Below are 20,499 nucleotides of genomic sequence, written 5' to 3' on the forward strand. Positions count from 1 at the left end.
ATACATACATATTTCATCAGGAATAGTCCCAAGATACCTTCTTTTGTGTGTGTGTTTGTGTGTGTTTGTTACCATAGTTACAATATTACTTTTGTTAATAAGAAAAAAAGCTGAAAACCTCTGTATTGGCTTGAATGGCCGGACTCCTTAGAGACAATTACTACGTTGAAATCCCCTCTCTAAAAAGTGTTTTGTGGTCCCTCTATGAAATTTTTTCTCTAAATTTATTTTACAGACATTATTTTAATTGAATAGATTTTGTTCAATCATGTTTTAAATACACATTGCTAGAACACAAACTGCATTGCATCAGATTAGACTGCATTGCACTTTGACCACCTAATAGAAAACCTGAAAATAAACAAAAGGAAAAATTAAACCAACTGTTGATATTTGTGTAATAGGTCTCAAGTCAGCTCCAGTTTTGAGGCTTGTGCATCTACGTATTCTGGTCTGATATCTTTCCAAAAAGAAGTATAATAAAATTCAGGACTCTAATTTCTTACATAGAGAAAATGCAAAGTGGCTATGTTGGACAAGTAAAAAAAAATGGACTTATATAGAAGTCTCCCTGGCCTATTGTGTTCTTGCCAGTAAATCCTTGCTACTGCCTTTAGCCTTTTAATTTAGCACAAAACATTAAAAGTTCCCCGTTTCCAAGGAATCTTGTGTTTCAATAAGTGCTGAGACGTGTCACTGATCCTTGCTACTTTCAGTAATCCCTCTCTTCTACCTGACATCCTCCTTCTTTCCATGTTTCTTTCAGTGCTATCTTCTGTCTGCTATATCCTGCAAGGTCTAGAAACACTTCTCCTGCATGCTCAATTGTTAGCAAGGAAAGTAAAAATATCTTTCTCTCCAGAGAGTTTCCCCAGAGCCACAATTGTATTGCAAGGAACAGCATGAAGCCAGAAACAAATAGCTCAACCTTACAGAATTTCACACTTCTTTACATCTTACCAGAGGCATATGTTTCCTCCACTTGAATGTCACCATTTACTCAAGTTCATGTTCAAGTACAAATCATGAACATAACTGCTCCAGCAAGGACAAGAAAGAATTTTCCAGATGAGCTTGCTAAAACTTCACTCATCCTCTCCCATTGTCTATAAGTCTTTCTTTACACTGTCCCTGCTTGTATGTTATTCATACTGTACCTGATTAATTTCTTCAGTTCCTGAACTGAACATATGGTTTATATGGTTTGCTTGTCAGCAAGCTGGTGGATGACACAAAGCTGGGAGGAGTGGTCAATACCCTGGAGGGCTGTACAGCCTTTCAGAAGGACCTCGACAGGTTGGAGAGAGAGGCAGAGCTCAACTGTCTGAAATTCAACAAAGGCAATTGCAGGGTGCTCAGCCTGGGGTAGAATAAATCTGTACAGCAACACAAGCTAGAGGAAGGTATGTGCTGGAAAGCAGCTCTGCGGAGAAAGACCTGGGGTCCTGGTGGACAACGAGTTGTCCATGAGCCAGCAGTGTGTCCTTGTGACCAAGAAGGTCATGGTTATCCTGGGCTGCATTAGGAAGAGCATTGCCAGCAGTTGAGGGAGGTGATCCTGCCCTCTACTCAGCCCTGGTGAGGCCACATCTGGAGTGCTGTGTCCAGTTCTGGGCTCTGCAGTCCAAGAGAGACATGGAGCTCCTGGAGCTGGTCCAGTGGAGGGCTGTGAAGATGATTAAGGGACTGGAACAATGGTTTTATGAGGAAAGGCTGAGGGAATTGTGCCTGTTCAGCCTTGAGAAGAGATGACTGGGAAGGTACCTCATCAATGTATATAAATATCTGAAGGAAGGGTGTCATGCCAGACTAAAACACAAGAAGTTCCACTCCAACATCAGGAAGTACTTCTTTACCTTGAGGGTGGCAGAACAGTGGAACAGGCTGCCTAGGCAGGTTGTGGAATCTCCCCCTCTGGAGACATTCAAACCTCACTTGGACATGTTCCTATGTAATCTGCTTAAGGTGACCCAGCCTTGGCAGAGGGGTTGGACTAGATGATCTCCAGAGATCCCTTCCAACCCAAACTAATCTGTGATTCTGTGGCTCTGTGAAGAGGATGAAGCCAGGCACTTCTAGGTGGTGCCAATCAGTAGAACAAAAGGTGACAGGCAGGCAGAAACTGATGCACAGGAAGTCCCACCTGAATATGAAGAACTTTCCTGTGTGTGTGACAGAGCACTGAAACAGATTGCCCAGAGAGATTGTGGACTCTCTGTCATGAATGATCAGAATTGTACAGTGTTGTTTTAAGACAGTGAAGAATTATTGAGGCAGGTTGAGAAAAACCTGAAGTGATCCCCTTGCTGATCTTGTACCTGCTCGAGCAAGGGCTGACAAATGAATGGTGTCTGGGGTGAAGCAGAGGCCCAATGTTATTTCAGTGAGGCACAGAAGAGCACCCACATACCTGTACCAGCCATTAGACTCACTCCCTTCGCTGTGCAAAAAAAGCATTGCTAAAAATCTGGTTCATTAAGGAAACAAGGGAGCACACAAAGACTCTCCAATAAAGGTCAGACAGCCTTTAGCGCTGCTTCCGTGCATGAGGAAAGACCAAAGTGTTTATTGTATCTTTTTTGTCAACTATAAATTCTCACCAAATGTAACCAAGACCCTCATTAAGCCCCATTAACATTATTCACCTTATTCACTCTTCAAGATGTGAATAAAGGAGAATGTGGGACATGTAATACGTGTATGACCAAAATCACCAAACCTCATCTAGAATATTCAGTTGTTGCATCCCACTGGGACAGACCCAAATTAATACATAAAAGTGGAACTTTGGGTCAGAAACGGCTGGAGAGGAAAACCACTTCTGTCTGCTTGGAATTGGTAGATGGACTGTGTCTCCGCTTCTCTCCCAGTGACTTCTCCTGAAGCCTTTAGATGAACTTCACACCTCCAACTGTGTTGGAGAACACCTGGGAATATTTATTTATATATATATATATATGTATAAATATCTCGCTATTAGATATGTGTTACTATACTTTCTGTCACAACACGTGTAACACTGTAGTTAGTGCATTTATCATGGGCAATCCTGAACCTGCTTTCCTATTTTTTCAAAAATCCATATTAATCATGCATCTGGACCATGCTAGTCCTTACTGAATGTAATCAGACCTGATCAATAAATTTCATTATTTGTGCATCTGTGCTCATGCCAGGTCCTTTGAACATGACCAGACTTATAGTGCTGAATTGGCTATAATCAGAACTTAAACCAGGCCACACTCAGCCCTTCTGATCTCTCAGGACCAGCTGTAATACATGGAGCAGAAGATATTTTCTGCTAAATTCCTGTAAACTTAATGCAACAGTCTCTCTCAGTGGAGATATTCAAAAGCCATCTGGACACACTGAGTAACATGCTCCAAGGAACCCTGCTTGATCAAAGAGGTTGGGCTAGAAGATTTCCAGTGGTCTCTTCCAATATTAACCATCATGGGATTCTGTGAATTATAACAGAAGGAAACAACAAGATTAAAGTGAACAACAAAAAAGCCCTTATCACAACCATTTAAAAAAAAAATCCTTAGTTACAATTGATAAGTCATTACCATTATTTGTTACAAGGAAAAAAATTAAAAAGCTGACTTACCAAATAGTCACAGTTAAAGAAAGATACTTCTGTGGAAACACAGTGCAAAAGTAAAATCTGTTTATGACAGGATAGGTAGGCATGCTGTGAAGAACCCAGCTACAGATGAATGTGGAGAGGTTTTAGTTCAGGTAGCCCACAGAAAGCAATAATGTTCTTTCTAGTGAAAAGTGGGAGGACTGTGACAGAAAGAGAAACAGAGAAAAAGTGAGCTTTTATTGCTGAGGATATGACTTAAGCATGTTTTGCTCTTAAGGCTACAAGGCAAGGCAAAGATGGTTTTTATATTGTGATACCTTTTCTCTGCTGCCTATTGAAGTCCATACACTAACTCCTGGTATGCATGATGAGCTACCACATTTTAGATGGGTAGTATTCATGTATTACAGCTGGTGATGGGGTCAGTGGCTCTGACCCAGGAAGAGGTGACCGGTCCGCGGAGATGGTCCCAAAAGGAATCGCCTTCCCGAGGCCCGGTGTCTTCCCTCAGCTGCTGGCAGAGGGGCCCTTGCAGAGGCTGTCAGCTCTTTAGTGATTGTCAGCTCGTGATTCCATCTCAGCTCTGCAGGGCAGCCTCCAGGCCAAGCCAGACCAGAGAGAGAGAGACGAGAAGGCCCGTGTGGCTGGTTCCGCACGAAGGGAGCTTTATTGTGGGTCCCCTCCAGCAAAGGGGAGAGCCAGGGACGAGAACTCTCCCTGCACAGGGGCAGAGGGCTAGCTTTTATAGGGATACAGGGGATGGGTGAAGGCCAATGGGTTACAAAGGATCTGCATAGGGTCTCCTAAAGGATTGTGGGTCTGTCTTTTCTCGCTGTGACCAAAGAAGTGGTTGCCTTTCCAGGGAGTTCTGCTGGGTGATTGTGAAATCTCTTATCTCAGCAGAGATCCCTCCAGGGCAGGGGCTGGGCATACCCCACATTCATGGGCTGTAAATCTGTTCTCTAGCCCATCTAATGATACTTCAGGAGGAATATGGCTGTGGCTAAGCATGTTGTAACAGGAACAATAGAAGCAAACTCAACAAAAACAATAGAGACAAAAACCTTTTATTGTGGTACAAAGGTGCGGACTGATTACATCTCAGTGAATACAAATATTCTCCAGGAATATTTTATTTTTCTAAAAAATAAAAAAGCAGATTAAAGTCAAATGAAAGAAATCACAAAATTATTTTCATAGACTAAAATTTTCTCAGTTAAAACAAAGGGTTATATGGTCATGCTCACAGATCTAAACAGGCTACACAAAGTACATAGGCAAGGCATTTTTTCTGTTAGACATAGGGGAAGGCAATATCAAATGAAAGTGTATCAGTCTGGAAGTGCTGCTATTAACCATTAAGGGCAAACACAAACACATGAAGAATATCACACAGCTACTCTGTGTAAACTCTCTGAATCACTGGTACATCACTGAAATAATGAAAACAATTGCTTGAGATATTACAACAGCATCTCTAGAGTATCTCAATGCCATTTCTACATTACAGTCTAGGCACAAAACCCCATGACATCCTGAAACATGAATAATTCCCATTCTGGGCAGTTGAGCTCAGGTGAGTTACAGCAGTTCAGACAGGCTGAACTAGTGAGAAAAGCAATTACACTGCAAGCCCAAAGTAGTCCGTACATGATACAACGAACATTTTATAGCCCTGTATGTTGGTTTTTTGGTCTTTATAAAGAGTCCTCACTGATTTCAAGTATTAATACTGTACTTATGCCATGATTTGCTATTAATACATTATTTTTAAAACATTTTCTTTACATTCAGTTTCTGTATTACGAATTTAAAGTCCTTTAGAGAGCACTTCTGTGCCACAGTGTTTTGAGGTTTTTTAAACCTGTAAGAGTAAGAAAATCTAGTTGTTCACCTATAATTTTTTGCTTGTGAAACAAGCCAGGTCACTTCCAATCTTTCCTACATTTTCTAAGCCTTTTATAAAATAGCAATGACTAATTTTATCAGTATTTATTCTATTTTCTGTCTAAATTGGAAACTCTTTGTTGGTATTAATGACCACTTATAGGGTGGGAGTTCTTTTCACTACTTTTACAAAGAAATAACTCACACTTTGAGATCAATGGGACTACCCACGCGGGCAATTGCATCCCAGTTGGGAATAAAGCTGCACCATTTATTTCTAACAGTGTAATAGAAGTCATAAACAGTGTTTTTGCTCTCCACAAGATTTGTTTCATTGGAGAAGTTGAAGCCTATAGTGTAAATAGGAATGAGCCATTTCATTGCTCTGAAATCCAAATTATTCTCAGAGCAGAGACAGACCGTATAACGAATTATGAGAACATACTTCCTTTATGCACTGTCTTCTACTGGCAATCTCTAAAACAAAATTTGGGGTACACTTTTTGGTCTTGTACTATTTCATTAAATTTAATGGAATGTTAAAATTTATTCTGTGCATCAGAATCAGTAGAGAGCTTTTTTCCTGTATACCTTGCACAATTTCACAATGTGAATTTGATGAATTGCAGGCTAATATTAGTAATATGATGAATGGAAAATTTACATGAAAAAATACAGAACTACAGACACACGGAATTAAAGGAATACTTTTCCTCAATTTTTCTGTAAGAATTACAATGTTACACAAGGCAACTATCATTAAAAATGGAATTTGCTTTCTGACAGTGCAACAAAACCATTTACCACTGCAATAAGGACATATCAATGCTTTCTTGGGCAATTTTATAATTTAATCACAATTATATGATTAAAATGTTATGTGCAGCTGTAGTTATTCAGGTTGATGAGATATCATTTCCGATGGGAGCCACCTGTATCAAAAGGTGAGTGGATGTTAAGAAGCAAAATGAGCCTAAATGATGGTGAGTGTGTGTGTGATAATTCTTCATTCTTCACATCTATACTCTCACAGACTAGGGGCTGAGAGAGGATAAAGTAATTTTTATAAGTACACAAGGGAATAACAATAAAGAGGTTACAGGAAAAGAAGAATTTGAGTAAATTGGGCTGTGGGTTAAGGAGGAAATTGAATAATTTGCATCTAGGAAAGTGAGTATACACTCTGGGAGAAGAGCAGTGCTTGGTGTCTGCATAGACTTCCAGAATCTGGCAGACAAATGCTGTAATGAGATCGGTACTGTAAGACATACAAGGCTGGAAAGTAGGCTAGAAATCAGAAGAGAAGTTTCAGACCAGCCACTCTAGACACAATAGGGCAAGGAAATCTAACCAGTTTTAAGATAACACTCTGAAAAAGGGTTATATGAGGGAGCTGTATTGCACTCAAAAATCTCATTATGGTCTAAAGCAGATGCATAAGGTATACAGACCTAAAACTTTGTCCAGGTAAAATCTTTACAGACAAAATACAATGAAAAGGTATTATTAGTCCAGCTACAACACTACTATCACAGTCTAAAATAATGAGGAGATACAGAATTAATAATACCATTTAAACCCTGGTACACAAACCCCATTTCTAGTTCTTTGCCCATTTTCCTTGGAGAGGTGCTCATTCTTTCAGGGATCTGTGTGGGTTGTCCAAGTCCTGAACTCTTCTTGAGCAGCTCCATGCTGGTTCTGGTGCTCCCTTCCTTCTTTGTACAAGGGTCTGCTTCTTCTTTTATTTGCACAATTTTTTAACACTTTCTTCTTCCCTGGTTGCTAGCTTACAGTTTGAAAGTAGAGCACTGACTTTCCCAGACTCGACATAAAGGGGTAGTACTTGTTCTACAATAACTACTGAGTTTGGTCAGACCTTTGAGATATGTATAGTGGTCACGGATTTACATAAAAACAAGTTAAGCGATAACAAGTTGGTCATTAGACAGTTGTTATCACAGCCAAAACAAGGGGAAACCTCTGCAGTCCCAGACAGGACAAGATAAATCCAGAAACTCCATGGTACAGGTTTAGTACAACTACCGTGGTCTAATGGCAAAACCATATTCCTTGCAATAATAGGGGACTGAATTCCCCACATGAAACAGATGGAAGTAGCTTTGTCCTTATGCATGGAGACACATCCAGTTTACTAGCATAAATGAAATAATTTTTAGCCCTTCTTGGTCCATCACCATAATAAAAAAAAAATTAGTTTTCTGGTTATAGCAGGTGGGATTGTCCACTGTCATAAATAATATTAAGACACACACTGAGCAGGCTAATATGCAAGGTTTTTAATCCCTTTGAAGGGACATGCTTCTGTTTGCATCACAAGAATTTCTACACTTCCATCAAAAGTCCATCTAATGACATCCCCTCTTCAACAGTAGACAACACTTTCATGTTTTCAATAAACACTGTACTGTTTCTTTCTCTGTCTGTGTAGATTCAGTCTTTATTTTACAAATACCGCAGCCTTTCCCAACACAGGGATGCAGAGGAGAATTCTGCACATTATCTCTAACAAAAGACCTGAAGAATTAGAAAATAAAATGTCTGATAGGCATTGGTTTTGATTCTGCCCCCTAGCAAAGAGTGGTCATATGTGGTGTCTAAAAGCTAAAGAAATACAGAAATCTCATTGTATTCCATTTTCAGATAAAGCCACATCTCAGAATAACGTGTGGCACAGACAGTATCTGAGAAGCGCTTCAAAGCATGCTTCTAAACCTGATTACTTTAAAATTGGATGGCCAGTTTTAGTTGATTCTGCAGAGTTTGTTGCAATTTGGGTAGGAAAATTTTCTCCTTCACATTTTGGAAAGGATTAAAATAAATAGTACGAATTAAAAATAAAAATATTGAATGAACAAAAGGTCATTTACAAATTGGGGATTTTTGTCATTCTCTTATCCATTTCTGAGGCATTCTGTGCCAACATAGAATAAAAAGGAAACAACATAGGATAAAAAGGAAACAACATAGAATAAAAACAGTTTTTTTAGATTCAGATAGTTCAAAATAATTACAGTAAGAAATAGTTAATAGTGCAAATATTTCTGCTAATATGTGTAGGAGTTTTATTATTAGTTTTGAATTCAAAAAGGTTATAATCAACAAATGTAAAATTTTTAATCTAAGGAATCATCCCCAGAATGAATAGTTCCATGTGAGTCAGTCCCCGGAAACATGTCATACTGTAGTGTTAGGTACATTGTGACCAGCAAATACCAGAGATTGAATCAAAGTGGCAAATATTTTAACTTTTTCAAATGCTGAAAACTGCATTGATGAAGGGTAATAAAAGCATTCTTATTTACTGAGGAGAAAATAATATAAACCTTAGAAAGTTTTGTTCATCCTCAACAAAATATCAAAATATGATGAAGAATAAATGTGGTCTTTTGAAAGATTTAAACAAGAAAAACTGCCTGTCAATATCGTTTGAGAAAAATGTGCTGGGAAAGGGGAGGGTTTGAGGAATTTTCATAATACAGGCTTTTCTAAAGTCACTGTTTAAGAACCTAGTAATGACTAAGAGTAAATGAAAAGAAATATCTAAAGATTTTGAGAATCTTCTGAAAATATGCATGAAAAATGTCAGACCTGAGGAAAAGAGAGGGAAAGAGAAAAAGAGGGAAAAGAAGAATTTACTGGACATTAATTAGGGTTGTAATTTGAACTAATATTCAAAAATTTTGAGATTATCTAATAGTTTTGGAAACTAGTCATTTATTAAACATTTCTTCTTTCTGTGATTCTGTTTTTTCTCACTTTTTTTCTGCTCTGCAGAATTCCTTGAATATGATGAGAAGTCTAGTAACACCAAAGCTTTTATTCTGTTGTAAAGTAACATGGGCAGCACAAAGACAGAGACCATTAACCAGAATTAAGGATTGATTACAAAATGCTTCTGTAAGCATTACTCAAAGCAAAACATTTTGGTGCTTCTCCAGCTCTGGTAAATGGCTGTGAGAGGGAAAAAAGCAGAATGGATGGCAACACTATGGGAACACAGTGGACCATCCAGGTCAGCATGAATACAAGCACAGGAATGCCATGGAGATATCAGTTTCCATTGTTTGGCATGATTTACATCCCCACACTGCCATGGTATCTCTGTGACACCCATCAGTAATGCTGGAACACTGAAAAGATCTCCCAAACTGCAGTGAGGAATTTGTTTCTTTTCTTGGAATACATTCTCTGTGGGCAACCTTATTGTTATGATTTCATTTAGTTTCCAGAGATTTATGCTGACTATAAAATGAACCAAATGCCTTTGTGTGTCAGTGTCTGTTACATACTTTATGAGTCTTTATAGAGTGATAGGTATTGCATATTTCAACCAGAGGAAACAAAATAATCATTAGAATTTGAGACACAAAGATGTAACATGTGAACAACTAATTAGCAATTAATTTTTTAATGGATTTTTTCCTAAGTTCTTTTTTTGTACAAAAGAAGTTGCTTTCAGACATTAAAAGTTAAGGACGAAATTTTAATTTAAAAGGAAACTTATTTAGCTAAGGTTTCTAGTTTATTATATGTTTAAATAAAATGGTACGGTATTTGTTAGAGCCAATCTTTGTGGCTAGGTGAGTCAACAGCCAGAAATTTGCTTACTTACTATGGATAACTGCGAAGAAAACCCTTTTATTTTCTTGCAAGATAGGATTGACCTAAGACAAGGAATGATAAAAATGAGTTAATATAATTGGAAAGAGAAAATGCATTCATTTTGATAACTGAAAATCATTTTGAAAGTGAGAAAAATTATTTAAAAACACTCTGTGAAATTCCAGTGAGGAAAACGATTCAGATTTCACTTTTTCCCCCATTGTAGACACTTAGTTTGTAGCTCAAAATTCAGCTGTGGTCAGTGATAGACATAATACTATCTCTGAGAGTTGGATAGGTCTCTGTACATTTGCAGCATTCTTTATGTACTTTTAATAGTATCTGCTACTTTAAAATGTAGCCAGTGAAATATATATGTTTTTTTATAGAAGAAATGTGAGGATAGGGTTGGTAAAAGAGGCAAAGAAGGCAGCTTGCTGAGTCTCTGGGATGCTAAAGCCCTGAAAGGTAAGAACAAAAATATGTAGATTGAAGTACAACAATCTGATGGTGAGATTTATATGTAACAAAGAGATGCAAACTAGAAGGAGCAAAGGAACCACAGAGAGTTCCTTACATCCCATAGGGACATAGCCCATATTTAATTTGCAGACAGGCCAGAGAATGGGAAACTGAGGGAACTTTGAAGTTTCACACTTGCTGGATGCTTTAAAAAGCATAAAACTTAGTAGAGAGCAGATTATGCAGATACTAAGGGTATTAATATGCATATATATACACATATGTTTTCTTTGGTTCTAGTTTGCATGTCTATTACCACATTATATGCATAAATATATATTTATAATGTAATTTGTTTAAGAAAGCTCCATGTGTATAAAAATATATAAATTGATAAATAAATTAAAGGTTTGTGTACTTTACATCAATAACTTCTTCTTTTGTTGTATCTGTGTTAGCTTGAAAAAGACCACATATTTGGCTCATCTGATTGCTCATCCTGAATATAGATAATGTTGCAGAGGATCTTCTGTTCTAATGTACTACGTAAATAAGAACTTCTTCTATGCTGGGATGGCAGCAGGAGTGCAACTTCTCTGCAGAAAAACTCCCAATATTTTTTCTGCTGGTGTCAGCTCCTTTAAAACCTATAGGAAACAAAAAGTAACCATTTTCTCAGAGTATCAGGCCAATCTCAAACTACTATTTTCTAAAGTAATGTGCTTCTTATTTTCCAAAATAAAAGTGACATAGTTGTTACTGAGAAAAAAAAAAAAAAAGATCAATAGAGGCAGATATGAAACAGCTATTGTTGAATCAAAAGATTATAATATCTTTCACTGTTCAATAACGGAAGGATATTAAAAAAGGAAATTTCAGGAAGGATGGGCCTTTAGGTGGAGCAGTGCTTCAAACATTCAGATGAAAACACATTTTGAGTTGGCTAAACTCTGCTCATTTAAGTATTGGTTTGTGAATGCAAACTCAGTAGTGTTTGCAATTGTTGCCAAATTAGTTGTGTGCTTAAAACACAAGAAAATTCTGTCTTTGCAGGAGTCAGTATGCAATTGCTGTAAAGAGCAGTAAATAATAAGAGTTAAATTCCATTCCCAGAGAAGTAAATACATGTTTAATAAATTGCTATTAGCAGCAAACAGCCACCCCAGTAGAAATCCTTCTGCTGATATCCCTGAGAGTTCAAGTAGAACTCTCTCAATTAGAGTTGTCACGTTACCACATAATTTTTCTAGTCATACATAAGAGATTTCTAGGAAGACTATCTAGTCTTCTGAGGTTTGCTTTTAATTTTTAAGGGGAAAAAGTCAGGATTAATTCCACAGATTTGCACATGTGCAGCAATTAAAGGTTAAGATCATTAGTGTCATTGACACTGTGGAAGCTGGAGTTAAGGATATTAACACTGAGGAAGAAGATTAACATCTTGCTGCTAAATGCTATTTACTTCTGATTTCTTGTTCTTGCTTTACACACTTTGCTTTTTGTTTGAGATGGTGAACTTTACAATCATGATGCATTTAGTCATTGTCAGGACACATTAAGAACTGGCTGCTCCTAGAAGAGAGGGAGCCGAGAATCCAGAGTGATCCCAGGGAATCCAGTGCCCTCACTGGCGGACTGACTGTCCCTCAGGTCTGACCAGAGCGGATAGAGCTGTGGCTATGATGGGGTCTTATCAACAGCTCCAGGCATGGCAAGTGACATACCAGGTCCCATCAATGAGCAGGACACCAGGATAGGGCTGGAGGCTTGGCTGCAGCCAGGGTCTGAGTCCTAGGCAGGGGAAAGGGACATAGATGGCACTTAGCCCAGGCACTCCTACTGCATCACTGGGGCAGGGGACCAGCTTGAGCTGAAATGGGGCTCCTAGTGGAGGGGTAGAGGAGGTCTCAGAGGTTTCTGGGCAAGGACAGTAAGGGCTGGTATCTCTCCCAGGGCCCTGACAATACTCCTCAAAGGGATGGGCTCACCTCTTCTTCTATTTAAAATACGAGTTTCCTTCTAACCACTCCAGGGTGGAGGAAATTTGCCATTCTTATTCCAAAACTAGACAGCATTTGCTGTGAGCAGGTCATACAGATAGATCAACTACTGACAGGAGTGGTACAGAGCAATTGCAGTTACACCCAGGTTCTTCTGTCCTTCCTTTCTTTATTTTTACCTGGACACTTACTCTGAGTGTGAGAAGACCAGACAGTTATGAATAGAAGTTTATGATTTCCAGTTCTTCACCATCACTGAAAATCAGAGCCTGTATTTTGTGACAGAAGTGTCTGTGAATATGTAACATAAATGGGAGTTGAACTGAGCATGAAGAACAAAGGCATCACTGCAGAACCAGGAAGAACCTTGCATTTTGCTTTATGAATTTAAACCTTTTTGCCTACAGAGGTTTAGGTACACAAGAAAATATTGACATAGGAGTATAATTTGAACTTCACGTAATCCACTGTAGAAGCAGATTACGCCAAATTGTAAATAAAGATACTTGTCCTTGAGAAAGCGTGTTCACATTGGGAATTGTATTGCAAAGCTAATAGTACTGATTTGATACAGTTGAAGTCATTGTTTAGACTACAGCTCAAGCAACTACTTTAGTGAATATCCTGATGTAGAAAAGCCCTTCATGAAGCACAGTTTAGGAATGAAAATAAACAGGACCAAACCAAAATTAAAATAAAGTATATCAGAAATAAACTTGCAGTGATACAGCATAATGGTTGCATAGAGATTTTCTATGTTCTGAGCTGCATTTTCTTTGCCAAGCAGACCAGACAGCACAGCACAGCAGCTGGCAAAGCACTGAGAAACTGGTATGTTAGCTCAGAGCAATATTGTTGTAAGACTTGGTCAGCTTGGACAATGGGTACAATGAAATATAAATTCATAAATATAAGCCCATGTGGACATTTACACTCAGTTGCACCAGGACTATTGCTAGTAGCAGTGAACTCAAGAACACAAGAAGGGGCAGAAAACCCTATAAATATTTAGAGACACTTGCATGGAAATATCTCCTGCTCTCCTATTCTAAAAGCACAATTTTCTCCCTCACTCATAACCATTCCAGTATATGAAAGACAATGCAAAGGTGACATATCTGTAGTATACTTGCTAGAATATTACCTCTTTTTAGACATGTTTAACATCTATGTGGGGATTATGTAATATTCAGCATTTACACTAAAGAAGCCAGGGCTGTAGTATGAAAGTTGAGGGTAGGAAGAAGGTTTCTCTGTTTTCTCCCCTACTTCTCCATGTAGATTTTGAATCCCACTGGATTATATTTGTGGGATTCTCCCCTGATACTGTATACATGACTTGAAAATTAATATACTCTCACACCTTCAAAATGTCATCTAGGTTGCAGAAAGATGACTAAAACAGTTGTAATAATTGTTAGTGTTTTTAAAGATAAAATTGTGAGATAGTGAAACATCAGTGGATGTCTATAAAACACCAGGAAAACATGGGGGAGCAGAAAAGGAGAGGAAGCTATCTGCTTCTCCACAGTATATTGTGTCACAAAAGACAAAGCTCTCAGATGAACTTTCAAAGGCTGTACCATTACATAAAATTGCAAGGTCTCTGCTAGAAGCTAATTTTGACACCTGCAAATGTTGGTGAGAGGAGACAGACACAAAATAACAAGCACATACATAACTAAGCAAAGATTTTGTTTGGTTTTTTTTTTTTTATTTGAGCTAAACTTTAGAGGACTTTGTACGGTAATATCACTGTAAACCACCAGTAATCAATGGAGTTACTTCAGCATAAAATTGCTGCAAAATCAGAATTGAGAACAAGGTGTTTATAGACCATTAATTTATAAAAAACCAACCATCTCCTCTTTTAGGTGTGAAATGTTTACCTGAAAGCTGTCTGAAATTTTGCCAACTATTTGAGTCATTTAACATACACTTTTTAAAAATACACACCTACAGGATTCAAGTAGTTCTGAGATCTGCACAAGAGAGCTGCACTACTTATGTGAGGGTGGCAGGCTGACATTGATATGGCTCAGGAAGGACTGATCCTTTCAGAAACATCAGTATTTCAAAGTCCCCACCTTAATCACCACACACACATACACCAAAAACCACATTTTCTCCTCTCTGTGCTATTTCCAGACTAAAAAAAATGTATGAATTTACCAAAGTGACCCAGAGTAACACCCCGGATGGTTGGGGTCAATACATAGAGAAAAACTGAGTGGGCTTTCTATGTGCACGAACTTAATGAAACTTCATTCTGCATTCACTTCAATTATTTTCACAACAAAAATAAATCAGGCTAAGTTTTGCAGAAAAAAAAATGAGGCCTGCCAACATTCTACTGAAAATTACTTCTTTATGTCTCTAAGGAATCAACTTATATTTTTTGTTCTTAAAGCAACAAATGGAATTGTGTCAAATTGGCAGCTTTCCTAGGTTCATTCTTAATTTTTACTTTGAGATTCTTTCATGTCACAAAAATTTTGGCCTCCCTTCTTAGGGCCTTACATTTACCTGTAAGAACGTATTTTACAAGCATTCTGCAGCGTGGCTTGAGGAACCCTTTTCCCCTTCACGGCCATTGCAAGTGGCAGAGTAAAGAGACTAGTATTGAACCTGTGACCTGAATGATAAAGTCTTATTTTCATAGTAAGTAAAAAAGTTTTAGAGAGACATAGAACAAGGCTTTAAATATTTAGTGTTCTTAGGGATCATTCTGAGTGCAATTTTTATATTACAAAGGCTCTTACATATGATTATTCTACACTGATCATAAGTACGAAAAAAGTAATTCATGTCAGACAGAATTATAGAATTCAGTGCTTTGTTTAATGTCTAAATAGACACAGTAGGGGAGATGAAAAAAAAAATACAGAGAGAGGCAAAATGACTGAATAAAACAATATGTAAAAAATATATGGAATAGTAAGTCTTAGAATTGCTGAGGTCTTACTGTAATATCCTGCCAAATATTCTTTCAATACAGCTTTAATAATATGTGCATTTATAGCTCTCTACAGTGGCTCATACTTACTTTCCTATTTACCTCAAGATTCTCTGTAGTTTTCTTACTCAAAGAGCAATGACAACCTTCTACATTGACACAAATTTAAATTTGACCATTTAAAAGTTGACAAAACACCTGCATTTTGTAAAATGAAACATATCCTTTTTATCTATCAAGATTTCTTTTTTCTAAATTTTCAGTAGTAATCCAGATGAGGTAAACAAAGGAAAACCAGAAAATATTTCTTAGTTATATTTTCTATTTAAATGCATGTGTTAATAGCAACAGTATAGTCAAAGGTGATTGAAAAGGTGTGATGGTAAGGGACATGGTTTAATGGCGGACTTAGTAGCGTTAGGTTTATAATTGGACTTAAAGATCTTTTCCAGCTGGAATGACTTTATGAAAATGTCCTAATGTCTTTGAAAAGCTTACTGTTACAAAACAGGTCAATCTAGCTTTCTTTTAATATTTCAGAATTTAATTGTTGAGGGAAATAACATTTTTCAGAACAACTTCTAGAAGAGTAGGTTGTGCCTAGCTTATTGAGGGGATATGTTTTATATAGCTGGTGAATGACTATAAATTAGGACAAAAGAAAATCTGGACCAGTATTAAAGCTGTGGCAGACAACATGCTGTTGTTACTGTTCCACAGACTTTTGAAAAAAACTGTACAAATAGTCCTGTGCTTCTAATAAAGTACCAAGTGTCAGTTGTTGCATCCATATTCCTGAAGACCAATTGATTTGTGTTTCCTCTTTGTGTTCCTTCATGCCCTGCTCTCACACAATATTGGCCAATAGCAATAGCTCCTTTTGCTGTATTTTTTGAGCAATAGATGTCATAGCTAAAATTTTAAAATTCCTTTAAAGTATAAAAAATGCCTGGCCATGACAAGCTAAGATGATTTTGAAGATGACTCCATTTAGTCAGCAACTTGTTGCATCTGGTTTGATTTGTTTAATACCAGCCTCATACAGTCTAGGCTAAGAATGTTTTTTTTTCTGGAAGACATCTCAGTGCATACTGCAATACATCAAACAGTTGAATACAGATTTTTATATCTACTGTTAATTCAGACGAGAATTAACAAATTCTTAGATTCCTTATTTCCTTATTGTTTTCTGGGCTACTGAGTTTTTATTTGTTGATAACTGTTGCAGAATTTTACTGTGTATTTCCTCACACTTCTTTTTTTATGTTTTCAGGGTACAAAATTTTCTGTCATCCAAAAGGACTTTTTCTTTTGTTACTGCTAAACTAATACTCCTTTTAATCTGCTGAAACAAATAAATCAGCTAGGACTATTAATTTTGACAAGTAATTTTTTGCATTATGCTAAATATAATATAAAACTTTTTATGTATGTTTAAGTATTGTGTAAAATTCTTAGATTGCTTTCGTACAAGAGAATGTAGCTTGAGTTGTGAATGAGAACAAGCAGCAGATAATCCTCTGTGTGTGTCTGATGTGGGGAAAGACAGGTGTCTGAACCCAAGCATTTGAGCTCTCAAGAAGGCTGTTGTTTGCTAGCTGAAACCAGAAAGGGTTTGCTGTAAATTGTGACAGTGACTCGTTTAAACCAAAATGGTACCTACTTAAGCAGACATGAGATGGAAGCATTGAATAGGAGATGGAGCAGGATTGTTCTTCTTCACTCAGACTTTTGGCTAGAAGACTGAGGGACTGAAAAAAATGGAGTCCTACAGGTACAACTGATCCTAAGAAGATGCAGAAGATTTGCCTTTGGTGAAGGCACCTTGACTGTCTTTAATCACTTCCCTTCCTTCCATAAGATTTGATATGTCTTTCAGGAAGATTGGTCCATGATCTTACTTGGAATGGATTTGAGGCTGATTGGTCAGCAGTTCTCAGAGTCCATTCTGGCTTTTTAAAAACAGGTGTGATATTTCCTTTTCTTTCCAGTCTCTGGGGACACCACCCAATTGCCACAACTTTTCAAATAAAATAGAGATTGGATGGACAGCAACACTGGCCAGTTCCTTCCGGACCCATCTCCTTGGGTCCCATGGGACCACTGGGAATTTTTGAAAAGGAGAGGTGCTAGCAAAAATAAAAGCCAGTGTCAGTCAGATGGACTTCTGTGTTCTGTGATTGCTGATATCATTTCTCATCTTTTTTTCAGATCAAAACACATGCAAGTGTGATTCATCTAGGAAGGAGAATTACTTAAAAAGAGGAAACAAATTGGATTTGAAATTTTATCATTTCAACATGCCTGTTGGAAATAGCTCTTCAAATAAAGAAATAAAGTAATTTACTTTTAAATAAGAATGAATTTTGGACTGCAATTTTTACATTTTCTGAATTTTTTTACCCATAGTTGTCAAATATTTTATGACAGGAAAAATGTTTGAGTTTTTTAAAGAATTTTTCTGGTTTTTCTCTGCACATTTGAAAGCATTTGGATATAACCCTTTTCATTGCATCACTTCCTAGAGTATGACTTAAACTTTTTTCAGATCTTTCCAAAGACTGCTGTTGAAACCTCTAGTCTATCCATTCTACGGCCAGTGAAAAAGTCCTGTAAATATCAACTGTTAAGTAGGTGACCCTTTATAACATATTTAAGGATTTAAAATACCAGTAGGTCTGACTACTTGGAAGAGGAGACTACTGTCTATCAGAAATGGGATTATAAACAAAATAGTCGATTACAAAATTCAAGTTGATTAGGTTGCTTTAATCTTATAACTTTAGCCTAGACATGATCCATTCAATTGAGTCTTTTAGATGCTGTGTATAAATACTTTCTTTTGATATCCAAAAGGATTTTTTTTTGTTCCCTGAGGTTTTATAAAAATACATGGATGAATCACATTTAAATAAAATAATCCTGGGTTTTTTCCAGACTTTGTTCACTATTTCTAAAATGATTTTTCTGGCTTTACAGCTTTCTAGTTAATACTAAAATTTATAAAATATGATTAGTAACTCTGGCCCAAAGAAGTAGCTATATTAAATACATTGAGCAATATCGTGTGTCCACTGTATCTTTATGAGCTATATCTTTCCACAAGCTTGGCTTTTGAGTTTGAGCCTGATCCTAAAAATCTTTGAGTGGTTTGTGGTATGTCATGCTTCAAGGCTGAATTCTTATTGTTCACACATAAGTGTATTAAGAAGATGTATAAATTCCTTAGTGACTTTCTGGCTTGCTGATGTTTCTCAGGCTGCAGTCTTGTTGCAATTACCCAGGAGAGAATTTCTTGCATAGGAAAACTCTGAAAAATGTAGGTTTTTGTCAGACACTTCTTCACAAGTCAGGGATCTGTGCCTGGATGAGTGTTTGCCACTTCTTAATACTAGGATACACCATTTTTTTTTCAGTCACAGAGTTTGGTCAAGTTCCTTTGAAAACAAGAACACTCTACTAATATTAATGGAAACAGCATATAAGGCCCTAGACCGTTTTATCTTGGGACACATCCAAGCTCACCAGCCCCTGTGCTTGGAAGTTATTAATAATGACAGCACAGTAATAACATATCTTAGGAAATGTTACAACTAAAGGAAAAAAATACTATCTGTGTATGATATTTTCTATTATGAAAACTCACACTGTTTTCTTTAGTTGTGGATGTCATGTTAAAAATATCACTTCATTACTGTGCTTCTCAGTGCATCTGAGGCCATAGTTTTCAAATGTAAATATTATACTCATTGAATATAAAATAAGTATCAAAACTAGATTTTTAAAAGACAAACTGTACTTGCATCTGTGCTTGAATTCCCTTTTTCATGCAAAGAAAGTGCAATTAAGTATGTGCCATTGTGAAAAGTATGTGGCAATGTGATTGCAATCATCACAAAGGATGTCTTTTCTGCTTTTTTTTCCCTCTCTTTTGGGCAGGTACATTTTTTTCAGGATTTTTAGTTGGTTGATTCTTTCTTTTGTTTCTTGAAAAAGAGCAGAATTTCCTTGGTCATAAAATATATTTAAAAAACCTTGTGATCACACTAAAAAGGCAAACATCTATCAATGGAATTATTTCTGATAATGTATAACAATTTGAAATATTTTTTCCCCCTAGAACAGGTTCTGCCTTGACCTTTTTACTTCATCCTTAGAAAAAGGGGCTTTTAGATGAGAAGCTACTAAGGAATAAGTACTATAATTCAAATTTCAGCCTTGATTTTTTTTTTTTTTTAATGTTTATACATCTCTCTTTGTTTAGAACAAGACAAGGAATATTTTTTTAAATATTTTATGTTTTGTCTCCATTGAGTGCTCTGTGATGGCTAAAAAATCTACATACCATATAACTTTTTGTACCATTTGCTTTCCAAATATTAAACTAGTTTTGCAAGGGCTTGTAGATAAAATTCAATGTCACTCTCCACCTTGCAGGAAGTAGTTGCTACAGTCATTCAAGGATATATTATCTGACTACCAGGTCTGATGAAATTTCTTTAAATGTCACATATACTAGATGTCAGCTGTCTCTGGTTCATGTCAGGTAGAACAGAAGTATGAGCTGAAAACTGGCTTTTCTCATTCTAACACAAAATCTTAATGTCTTAGAGTGCTCTTTCAACAGAAGAAACATAAGAAGCCTTTGAAATGCTTGTGTAAGGCTTTGTAACTTGTTTGCTTTCTCTTAGCCTGCTTGTGATCTAAAACATAGGAGGCCAATATAAAAGTCCTGATCAAAGTTCCTTGTTTTCCCTTGAGGAGAAGTGACAATTCACATAACCGCACCCTACAGCTTTGATGGAGGGAGGATCTTATTTAGGCTATTAACACACAGGTTAATCTTACACCCACTGAGCAACAGGGTGGATAAAATATCTTAGAAGTTATTTTTTTCCTCTTAAGCTGGTGACAAGACAATCATGCTGGCATGAAAAAGGAAACAGGAAGGGAACAGAAACAACCTGGTGTGATGAGAG

The 20,499-nt window shown here is 37.0% G+C and overlaps 1 long non-coding RNA gene across 1 annotated transcript in view; it reads right to left on the minus strand.

Moving 5' to 3' along the window:
* Positions 1–9,885: 9,885 nt before the first annotated feature.
* LOC104689840 overlaps positions 9,886–20,499 on the minus strand; it is a 28,887-nt gene continuing 18,273 nt past the window's right edge. The window contains exons 2-3 of the long non-coding RNA XR_751869.4: positions 10,988–11,211; positions 9,886–10,563 (exon numbers count right to left, since the gene is read on the minus strand). This is a non-coding gene — a long non-coding RNA (uncharacterized LOC104689840). The remainder of the gene's footprint in view (positions 10,564–10,987; positions 11,212–20,499) is intronic.

Source organism: Corvus cornix, chromosome 2 (genome assembly GCF_000738735.6).
Source record: "Corvus cornix cornix isolate S_Up_H32 chromosome 2, ASM73873v5, whole genome shotgun sequence".
NCBI lineage: Eukaryota > Metazoa > Chordata > Aves > Passeriformes > Corvidae > Corvus > Corvus cornix.